Source organism: Rhineura floridana, chromosome 4 (assembly GCF_030035675.1).
Source record: "Rhineura floridana isolate rRhiFlo1 chromosome 4, rRhiFlo1.hap2, whole genome shotgun sequence".
NCBI classification, from domain to species: Eukaryota; Metazoa; Chordata; class Lepidosauria; order Squamata; family Rhineuridae; genus Rhineura; species Rhineura floridana.
Genome location: NC_084483.1, coordinates 115,995,688 through 116,006,959, shown reverse-complemented (window position 1 = coordinate 116,006,959; position 11,272 = coordinate 115,995,688).

Here is an 11,272-nt window from a genome sequence, read left to right as displayed (position 1 = left end):
GACATCAACTCCAGGAAATGGAGTTTTAGACCCTTTGGAGGTCCACTGTGAATTGTTTGTAAGGCACTTTGAGGGCAAAGTTGCTCACCTCCGTAGCAATCTTGATGCCCCATCCACATCTACTGTAGTCCCCAATGAGGTGTCCAGTGCAACGTCTGCTGCAACTTCTTGGGAACGGTTTCAGTTGATGCGGCCTGATGACGTAGACAACGTGCTTGTGATGATGTGGCCAGCAGCATGTCCTCTCGACCCTTGCCCTTCTTGGCTTATTAAAGCTTGCTGTGGGGGTTTGACTGAGTGGATCCAGGGTGTAGTCAACGCATCATTGTGGGAGGGTGTGGTTCTAGCCACACTGAAAGAGGAAGTGATTCAACTGCTCCTGAAAAAGCCCACCCTGGACCCATTGGTCTGCAGCAATTACTGACTGGTTGCAAATACCCCCTTCTTATGGACGTTAACTGAGAGGGTTGTGGCGCAGCAATTGCAAGTACTCTTGGATGAAACAGATTATCTTGACCCATTCCAGTCTGGGTTCAGGCCTGGTTATGGAACTGAATCAGCCTTCGTCGACCTTTATTGGGAGAAGAACAGGGGGAGTGCAACCCTGATACTCTTCCTTGATCTCTCAGCAGCTTTTGATACCATTGACCATGGTATCCTTCTGGTCCAACTTGGTGAGATGGGTATTGGAGGCACTGTTTTACAGTGGTTCCGATCCTATCTCCAAGGTCATTTTCAGAGAATAGCATTGGGTGATTATCTTTCAGCCCCCTGGCAGTTGTGCTATGGGGTGCCACAGGGTACCATCTTGTCCCCCATGCTGTTTAACATCTATATGAAGCCTTTGGGAGTGGTCAACAGGAGATTTGGGGTGAGGTGTCAGCAGTATGCTGATGATACCCAGCTCTCTTTCTCTGTAACATCTGAATTGGGAGACGCCATGCAAGCCCTGGACCGCTGCCTGGACTCAATGTTGAGCTGAATGAGGGCCAATAAACTGAGTCTGAATCCTAACAAGATGGAGGCGCCATGGGTTGGTGGCTCCCAAGTTCAGTTAATTGGTCAGTTGCCTGCTTTGGATGGAGACATACTCCCTCTGAAACAGCAGATCTATAGGCTGGAGGTGCTCCTGGATCTATCTTTGTCATTAGAGGCCCAGCTGACCTCAGTGGCTAGGAGTGCCTTTTACCAGCTTCAGCTGGTAAGACTGCTGCACCTGTTTCAAGATTGTGATAGCCTGACCACTGTTGTCCACACACTGGTAACCTCCAGGCTGGATTACTGTAATGCACTCTCTGTGGGGCTGCCCTTGAGGTTGGTCCAGAAGCTGCAACAGGTGCAAAATATGGTGGCAAGACTGCTCACTGGGGCAGGGTATTGTCAACATGTCACCCTGCTGCTGAAAGAATTACACTGGCTGCCCATTTGCTACCAGGCCAAGTTCAAGGTTCTAGTCTTTGTGTACAAAGAGCTATACAGCTTGGGATGAGGATACCTGAAAGACACTCTTATCCCTTATACCCAGTCAATCACTGCGCTCTGCAGGTGAGGGCCTCCTGCAGATACCATCTTATCAGGAGGTCCGTTCTGCGCAATATAGGAAAAGGACCTTTAGCGTGACGGCACCTACTCTGTGGAATTCCCTACCCTTAAATATTAGACAGGTGCCATCTCTATTATCTTTTTGGCGCCTGTTGAAGACCATTCTCTTTCAACAAGCCTTGTAAGTTGAGACCTTATCCCAGTCTGCATCTGTGTTGGAATTGGTTTTTAATGTTTTTAAACCTTTTTTTTTTAAACCAATATGTTCTTAACCTTTTTTTAAAAAGATGTCTTGAAAGCTTTTTTTTTTTTAATGTTTTTGAAGATGTTTTGTTTTAGTGTATTTTAAGGTCTGTTTTTATGATGTTTTAAACTGTTTTTAGTGCTTTTGTTTGCCGCCCTGGGCTCCTGCTGGGGGAAGGACGGGATATAAATAAAATAATAAATAAAATAAATAAATAAAATTAGTGACTGGTGATGAGACTCAGTAGACATCTTCTGCAGATCTCTAGAAATGATTCTATTTATTTGCATACAACATATGACTGCATATGCGAAAGTAACTTACAAAGTCAACATGTCTATTTGGGCAATTCAGACTACTTTTTTTTGGAAGATTCTTTTTAGTGTTTTTAATGGTACAATGTATTTGTAATAATTTATTATAATATGATTTTCTCTTAACTCTTTGGTATTTGCATTTTTATTGAGTTAACTATTCTTCTTTGTTGTTGTGCTAATACATGTAAGTCATGAGTGGATAATAATAATAATAATAATTTTAATTTATAAGTCGCCTATCTGGCCAATGGCCACTCTAGGCGACGTACAACTCCATTAAAATACATCATAATAAATACAGTACAACAATAAAACAGTAAAACAGTGACAGTTCAGAGTAGCAGGCAATTAGTCAAAAAGATTAACCCTCCCCGGAAGTCCCGAAGGCCTGTCTGAAAAGCCAGGTCTTCAAGGCCTGGCGGAATACATTCAGGGAAGGGGCATGTCGAAGATCATATGGGAGGGAGTTCCAGAGAGTGGGGGCCGCCACTGAGAAGGCCCTCTCTCTAGTCCCCACCACCCTAGCTGTTTTAGTTGGTGGGACTGAGAGAAGGCCCTGTGTGGCTGATCTTGTCGGGCGGCATAATTGGTGGCGTTGGAGGCGCTCCATCAGATAAACTGGGCCGAGACCGTGTAGGGCTTTAAAGGTTAATACCAACACCTTGAATTGCGCCCGGAAAACAACTGGGAGCCAGTGCAGATCGAGCAGCACTGAGGTGATGTGCTCCCGGCGACGACAGTTTGTAAGTAGTCGAGCTGCCGCATTTTGTATAAGTTGTAGTTTCCGGACCGTTTTCAAGGGTAGCCCCACGTAGAGCGCATTACAGTAGTCCAAATGAGAGGTGACCAGGGCATGTACCACCAATGGGAGCTGATGAACAGGGAGGTAGGGTTGCAGTCTACGTATGAGGTGTAATTGATACCAAGCTGCCCGGCTCACTGCCGAAATCTGAGCCTCCATGGACAGCTTGGAATCAAGGACAACCCCTAGGCTGCGGACTTGGTCCTTTCGGGGCAGTTTCACCCCATCGAACATCAAGTCAATATCTCCCAACCTTCCCTTGTCCCCCACGAGTAGCACCTCGGTCTTATCAGGATTCAGCTTCAACCTGTTCCTTCCCATCCATCCACTCACGGATTCCAGGCACTTGGACATGGTCTCCACAGCCAACTCTGGTGAGGATTTAAACGAGAGATAGAGCTGAGTGTCATCTGCATACTGGTGACACTGCAGCCCAAATCTCCTAATGATAGTCCCCAGCGGCTTCATATAGATATTAAATAGCATGGGAGAGAGGATAGAGCCCTGTGGCACACCACAATTGAGAGGCCAAGGGTCTGAAACCTCCTCCCCCAATGCTACTTGTTGATGCCTATCGGAGAGAAAGGAGCGGAACCACTGCAGTACAGTGCCTCCTATTCCCAGTCCCTCCAGGCGATGTAAAAGGATACTGTGGTCGACAGTATCAAAAGCCGCTGAGAGATCGAGGAGGACAAGAAAGGTGAATTCTCCCCTATCTAATGCCCTCCTCATATCACCCACCAGAGCGACCAAGGCTGTTTCAGTTCCATGTCCAGTCCTGAAACCCGATTGGTATGGATCCAAATAATCCGTTTCATCCAAGTGTGCTGACAGCTGATTAGCCACCACTCGCTCAATGACCTTGCCTAGAAATGGTAAATTTGAAATAGGGCGAAAGTTATTCAAAACTTGGGGATCCAAGGAGGGCTTCTTTAAGATGGGCTTCACGACTGCCTCCTTGAGGGCTAATGGCATTACACCCTCCTCTAGGGATGCATTAACCACCGCCTTAATCCCCTCGCCCAATTTCTCTTTGCAGCTCACAAGGAGCCACAACGGGCAAGGATCATTTAGACATGTGGTAGGCTTTACAGTTGAGAGCACCTTGTCCACATCCTCAGAAGGGAGAGGCCAAAACAGATCCCATTTAACCGGCTTGCAACTGGCCAACTCTGGTTCATCCACTGTATCCACGGCGTACGGGATCAAGTTCCGTAAGTGTTCGATTTTATCAGCAAAGTGCTTTGCTAATTTGTCACAGGAGGCCTTTGACTGTTCCAAGGGTTCCTGAGCAACTGGACCGACCAGGCTTCGGACCACTTGGAACAACCTCCTGGGACAGCACTCTGCGGACGCAATGGAGGCAGCAAAGAACTTTTTCTTTTCTGCCTTCACTGCCACTTGATAGGTAGCTACTGCTACTCTAACCTGTGTCCGGACATCTTCGGAACGTGATTTCCGCCACCGGCATTCTAGTCGTCTCACCTCCCGTCTCAGATTACGCAACCGTGGTGTATACCATGGTGCTAACTGAGTTCTATTCAGGGGGAGAGGACGTTTCGGAGCCACCCGGTCCAATGCCCTGGTGATTCCCTCGTTCCACTCTATCACCAGGGCATCAACTGGGCGGCCTTCAGCAGGTTCCAATTCCCCAAGCGCAGTCAGGAATCCTTCTGGATCCATCAGGCGTCTGGGGCGGACCATTCTAATAGGTCCTTTTCCCCTGCAGAGGGTGTGTGGCATCGAGAAGTCTATATTTACCAAGTAGTGATCTGACCATGACACAGGGGTGGAAGAAACCACCCCCAACTTCAGAGCACTTCCCTCCCCTCCCAGGACAAACATAAGGTCGAGAGCATGACCGGCTACATGGGTAGGCCCAATATTACTAAGGTGCAGTTCCCAGGAAGCCATGGTTTCCAAGAAATCCCGAGGGGCTCCAATGAGAGTGGTCTCGGCATGCACGCTGAAGTCACCCAGCACCAATAATTCTGGGGACAACGCCCGTACAGCCGAGACCACCTCCAGCACCTCGGCCAGGGAGTCTGCTGTGCAGCGGGGTGCGCGGTACAAAAGCAGAATCCCCAAACTGCCCTTCGGGCCCAACCTCCAGTACATGCAGTCAACAAACTTGGTCCTATGAAGAGGAGGTCTGGTAAAAACTAAAGACTCCTGATAGATGACTGCCACTCCCCCTCCCCACCTTCCTACCCTCGGCTGCTGTGCGTAACGGAAACTTGGCGGGCACATGGCCTCAAGAATGTGTAATCTGGCTTGGAGTGGTGCTAATAACTTAGCTCTAGTCTTTATAAGCAGGCATTCTGGGACACACATAGGCTGCTCAGTTTAATATGCTGTCCCTTCTTTCCTCTAGAGATGATCTTTCATTACAGCAGAGGTGGCCAACAATAGGATAGATAAGGCCCAATGAGCTGTTTTTTCTAGTGCACCACCAGCCTCCATCTTCTTCCTCACTGCAGTGTTAGGTTGGGAAAAGAGAACACAACGCTGGAATTGGGAGGGAAATTACTATCTCTGTTCTGCTGAGATCACCCTTGAAGAGCAGAGACCATGATTGTCCTCCCCATGACAGGACTGGACTTGGTGGAGAGACTTCCTTGCCCAGCCCAGCGATAGAGAAATCTCCCCAATGCTGGACTGGGCTGAGACAGGAGTTACTACACACACACACACACACACACACACAAGCGCACACACACACAAGCGCACACACACACACACACAGCAATCAAGACCCCTGTGAGTTTTGTTCATTTTAACAATGTATTAGTCTTTCAAAGCAGCAATGTATAGTATAAAAGGAATGCAAAGAATACCAACCATTTAAAAACATCATAAAAATAGAACGCATACATTGCCACTACCCACCCATCTCCAAAGTTTGCCTCACAAGGTGCAACCTCCCTTCTAATCTATGTTAAAGTCATATGAGCAGCAAATGCCCCTATACCACAAGCCTTAAGCAAGCAAATCTTGTAAGTAAGTCTCAAAATAGGAAATGAATCACCACACACTGTGGAATAACTTCACGGTATAGTGGGTGACACCCATTTATTTATTTATTTATTTATTTATTTATTTATTTATTTTAATTTATATACCGCCCTAAGCCCGAACGCTCTCTGGGCGGTGTACAAAAAGATAAAAAAAACAAGCAATGTATAAATACAATAAATACAATAAATCAAGAAAACAAAACAAACAAACAATAAAAGAACCAAACAACATCCAAAATACAAATAATGATGAAAATGCTATTAAAACACACTTTAAAATGCCTGGGAGTATAAAAAGGTTTTCACCTGGCGCCGAAAAGATAGTAGCGTCGGCGCCAGGCGCACCTCATCGGAGAGTCTGTTCCACAGTTCGGGGGCCACCACAGAAAAGGCCCTGGTTCTAGTCACCACCCTCCGAGCTTCTCTTTTTTTTTTTTTTTTACAATAATTTTTATTCAGATTTTCATAAAACATACATAACAAAACCATAAAACATTCAAAGACAAAAAACAAAATCAAAAATAGTTAGACAAAAAAAAATAAAAAGTAAAATATTGACTTCCCATTTGTCACAGATCAAATCAGTTATAGGTCTACAATGTATAACAATCCTGTCTCTTAAATCATATTATAAAATCACTTTCCTCCAGTAGTTATCTTACTTAATCATCAAATCTCATAAACATTACTTTATTCTTTCCACAAAAAGTCAAAGAGAGGTTTCAATTCTTTAAGAAATATATCTATCAATTTTTCTCCAGAAAAGCATGTCGATTAATCCATCTCATTAATAATTATAATAATCTTATTGTCATAACCATAGTCAAAATAAACATTTCGATTAATCCATCTCATCAGAATCTGTTAGGTTCAATAATTTCAATAGCCATTATTCTATTATCCCTATTAGTTCCATCTTCCATCTTCCATCTTCAATAGTCTTGTTAAGTCCAGTAATTTCAGTGTCCAATCTTCCATTATCAGTATTCCGTAATAATCTTGCTGTCATAACCATAGAAATATTAACTTCCCATTTGTCACAGATCAAATCAGTTATAGGTCTACAATGTATAACAATCCTGTCTCTTAAATCATATTATAAAATCACTTTCCTCCAGTAGTTATCTTACTTAATCATCAAATCTCATAAACATTACTTTATTCTTTCCACAAAAAGTCAAAGAGAGGTTTCAATTCTTTAAGAAATATATCTATCAATTTTTCTCCAGATAAGCATGTCGATTAATCCATCTCATTAATAATTATAATAATCTTATTGTCATAACCATAGTCAAAATAAACATTTCGATTAATCCATCTCATCAGAATCTGTTAGGTTCAATAATTTCAATAGCCATTATTCTATTATCCCTATTAGTTCCATCTTCCATCTTCCATCTTCAATAGTCTTGTTAACTCCAGTAATTTCAGTGTCCAATCTTCCATTATCAGTATTCCGTAATAATCTTGCTGTCATAACCATAGTCATATAGTAAGAGTCTAATGGGAATTTCCTCTATCCCAAATATTTTCTTGCCATCCATTCTGAATAGGTTGCTGGAATACTGCAGTAAAATCATATCTCTGTTCTTTTTTACAAAATGTACTGGCTCATCTCTTGAAAGTTTTTCCCTTGTCACATGGCTGCAGTTAATTCCATAGGTTTTCTCTATATTAGGCTCCATCACATCATTCCAGTCCAGAAGATTGTCCATGCCATTGATAACTTTATCTCTAATATCTTCATTAATTTCTTCAGAGATAACATTGAATTCCAAACAGTAGATTTTATTTCTAAAATCCATAAATTCCAAATCTTTTTCCTGTTCCACGTTTGTTCCAGGCTCCAGGGTCTCCTCTCTCACAGGGACCCCTATTTCTTTAAACTCCTGGATCATTTTGCACAATTCAATTTTCAGCTCCTTACAACCCTGTCGCAGGGTTCGTTTCGTTATCTCAATCTCATCCATTATTTTCTGAAACCTAGTTACTTCCAGATTCTCAGCCACTTTCTTGATTGCCATTTTAAAAGAAAAATATAAGAGAACCACTTCTTATTTCAGCAACAATTGGGTTAATACTCCAAACTTGATGACATCACAGTATAAACAGAGCAGCCAGCCTTATCTCACTATGCTTAGGAAAACAAAATGTAGTTCCCAGGATCGAAACAATTAATGGCGTCGTCAGGAAACAGATTCGTCAAAATAAAATAAACCAAAAAGAGAGTAGTCTCAGACAATATAATATTCTTCAGAATAGAAATCAGGAATAGAAATCTCTCTTCTGTGTATATCTTTAGAATGCAAATCCAGGACAGCTTTTTGCAACAAAAACAGAGATAAGCTGTTAATTAGTGCATAGCAGAGAAGAGTTATAGCTCACCGGAAAGATGTCCAAAGCCGATCAATCTGGCAAATCTCCTTTTACTGCAACAGTTTAAGTCAAGTAAAAAAATATAGAAAGAAGGGTGCTTGCCTGTTAGTCCGTTCTCTCTCTAAAGAAAAGATGAACGTGTCGCTTTATCAGATAGAGCTTGTTGAAAATCCGTCCTCCTTTGTCGGCTGGACCACGTCTCATAAATCAATGAAATCTAGTCCTCCCAACAAAAATAGGCTTTGAGGTTAATCTCTTCGTTTCTCCCTGCCCGGGAGAAGTTTCATCAGTCAAAAAAAAAAGTTTTGACTGATTTATATCTGAATAAGCTTCTTTTGCGGCGGGAGCCCGTCCCAAAAGCAGGCACAGGCTAAGTCACCCTTCCCGGAAGTCCACCACCCTCCGAGCTTCTCGATGGGATGGCACTCGGAGGAGGGCCTTAGATGTTGAGCGCAGTGTCCGGGTAGGTTCATATTGGGAGAGGCGGTCCACCAGGTATTGCGGTCCCATGCCGTGTAGGGCTTTATAGGTCAAAACCAGCACTTTGAATCTAGCCCGGAAACAAACAGGAAGCCAGTGCAGACGGGCCAGAACAGGTGTTATATGAGCGGACCTTCTGGTCCACGTCAGCAATCTGGCCGCTGCATTCTGGACTAGTTGTAGTTTCCGAACAGTCTTCAAGGGCAGCCCAACGTAGAGCGCATTGCAGTAGTCCAGTCTAGAAGTTACCAGAGCATGAACAACTGAGGCGAGGTCGTCACTGTCCAGATAGGGACGTAGCTGGGCTACCAGGCGAAGATGGTAGAAAGCATTCCGTGCCACCGAGGCCACCTAGGCCTCAAGTGACAAGGAAGGATCAAAAAGAACCCCCAAGCTACGCACCTGTTCCTTCAAGGGGAGTGTAACCCCATCAAGAACAGGATGAACATCCTCCATCTGGGCAGAGAAGGCACTCACCAACAGCGTCTTGGTCTTGTCTGGATTGAGCTTCAGTCTGTTAGCTCCCATCCAGTCCATTATCGCGGCCAGACAGCGGTTTAGCACGTTAACAGCCTCATCTGAAGAGGATGAAAAGGAGAAATAGAGCTGCGTGTCATCAGCGTACTGATGACAACGCACCCCAAAACTCCTGATGACCGCACCCAGCGGCTTCATGTAGATGTTGAAAAGCATGGGGGACAGTACCGATCCCTGCGGGACTCCACAATGGAGAGTCCAGGGCATCGAGCAATGTTCCCCAAGCACTACCTTCTGGTGGCGACCCACCAAGTAGGAGCGGAGCCACTGCCAAGCAGTACCCCCAACTCCCAACTCCGTGAGTCTTCCCAGAAGGATACCATGGTCGATGGTATCAAAAGCAGCTGAGAGATCAAGGAGAATCAACAGAGTCACACTCCCCCTGTCCCTCTCACAACAACGGTCATCATACAGGGCAACCAAGGCTGTTTCAGTCCCAAAACCGGGCCTGAAACCGGATTGAAATGGATCAAGATAATCAGTGTCATCCAAGAGCCCCTGGAGCTGGCCGGCAACCACCCGTTCTAGCACCTTGCCCAGGAACGGAACATTCGCCACAGGTCTATAGTTGTTCAGGTTATCTGGGTCCAAAGAGGGTTTCTTCAGGAGCGGTCTCACAACCGCCTCTTTCAGGCAGTCAGGGACCACTCCCTCTCTCAGAGAGGCGTTTATTATCTCCTTGGCCCAGCCAGCGGTTCCGGTCCTGCCAGCTTTCACCAGCCAAGAGGGGCAAGGGTCCAGCACAGATGTGGTTGCCCGCACCAGTCCAAGGATCTTGTCAACATCCTCAAGCTGTACAGACTGAAACTCATCCAATAAACAAGGACAAGACCGTGTTCTGGATGCTTCATTAGATCCCACTGCCATAATATTGGAGTCTAAGTCCCGGCGAATGCATGCGATCTTATCCTGGAAGTGCCTCGCGAACTCATGACAGCGGGCTACAGATGAATCTATAATGTCCCGAGGACCAGAATGTAAAAGCCCTCGAATGATTTTAAAGAGCTCCGCCGGGCGGGAGAGAGATGCCTTAATTGTGGCAGCAAAATATCTCTTTTTTGCTGCCCTCACCGCTACTACATACCGCTTAGAAGAGGCACTCACCAAGGCATAATTGCATTCGTCAGGAGTTCGCCTCCATCTGCACTCAAGCCTCCTCCTCTCTTGCTTCATCACTCTCAGCTCCACGGTATACCATGGAGCTGTATGAGCTCTACATAGGAGGGGGCGCATGGGAGCGATTGTGTCAACCACCCGGGTCATCTCCGTATTCCACAATCCAACCAGGGCTTCGACAGGAGCGCCAGTCTTCTCAGTCGGGAAATCGCCCAGAGCCCTTTGGAAACCCTCAGGATCCATTAGTCTCCAGGGGCGGACCAATTTAATAGGTCCCCCACCCTTGCAGAGGGAAAGGGTCGCCGTGAGCCTAAACTTCAGCAAGCGGTGCTCTGTCCATGACAATGGGGTAGATGAAAAACCCCCAACCACCAGATCACCATCTCCATGTCCAGTAGCGAAGATCAAATCAAGAGTACGTCCCGACACATGCGTTGGGCCAGTAACAACCTGAGACAGCCCCATGGTTGTCATAGAGGCCATGAAGTCCTGAGCCGCCCCAGATAAAGCAGTCTCGGCATGGATGTTGAAGTCCCCCAGTACCAATAGTCTAGGGGACCGCAGCAATACCTCCGAGACTACCTCTGTCAGCTCAGTTAGGGAATTTGTTGGGCAGCAGGGTGGGCGGTACACCAACAAAATTCCCAGTCTGTCTCTCTGGCCCAGCACAAGGTGGAGACACTCCAAACCAGTCGACACCTGGACAGGGTGCTTGGTGAGTGAGAAAGAACTCCTATAGACCACAGCAACCCCACCTCCCCGTCCTTCGGTTCTACCATGATGCTAAACCATATACCCAGGTGGGCAAAGCTGGGAAAGAGCAACTCCTCCCTGATCGCCC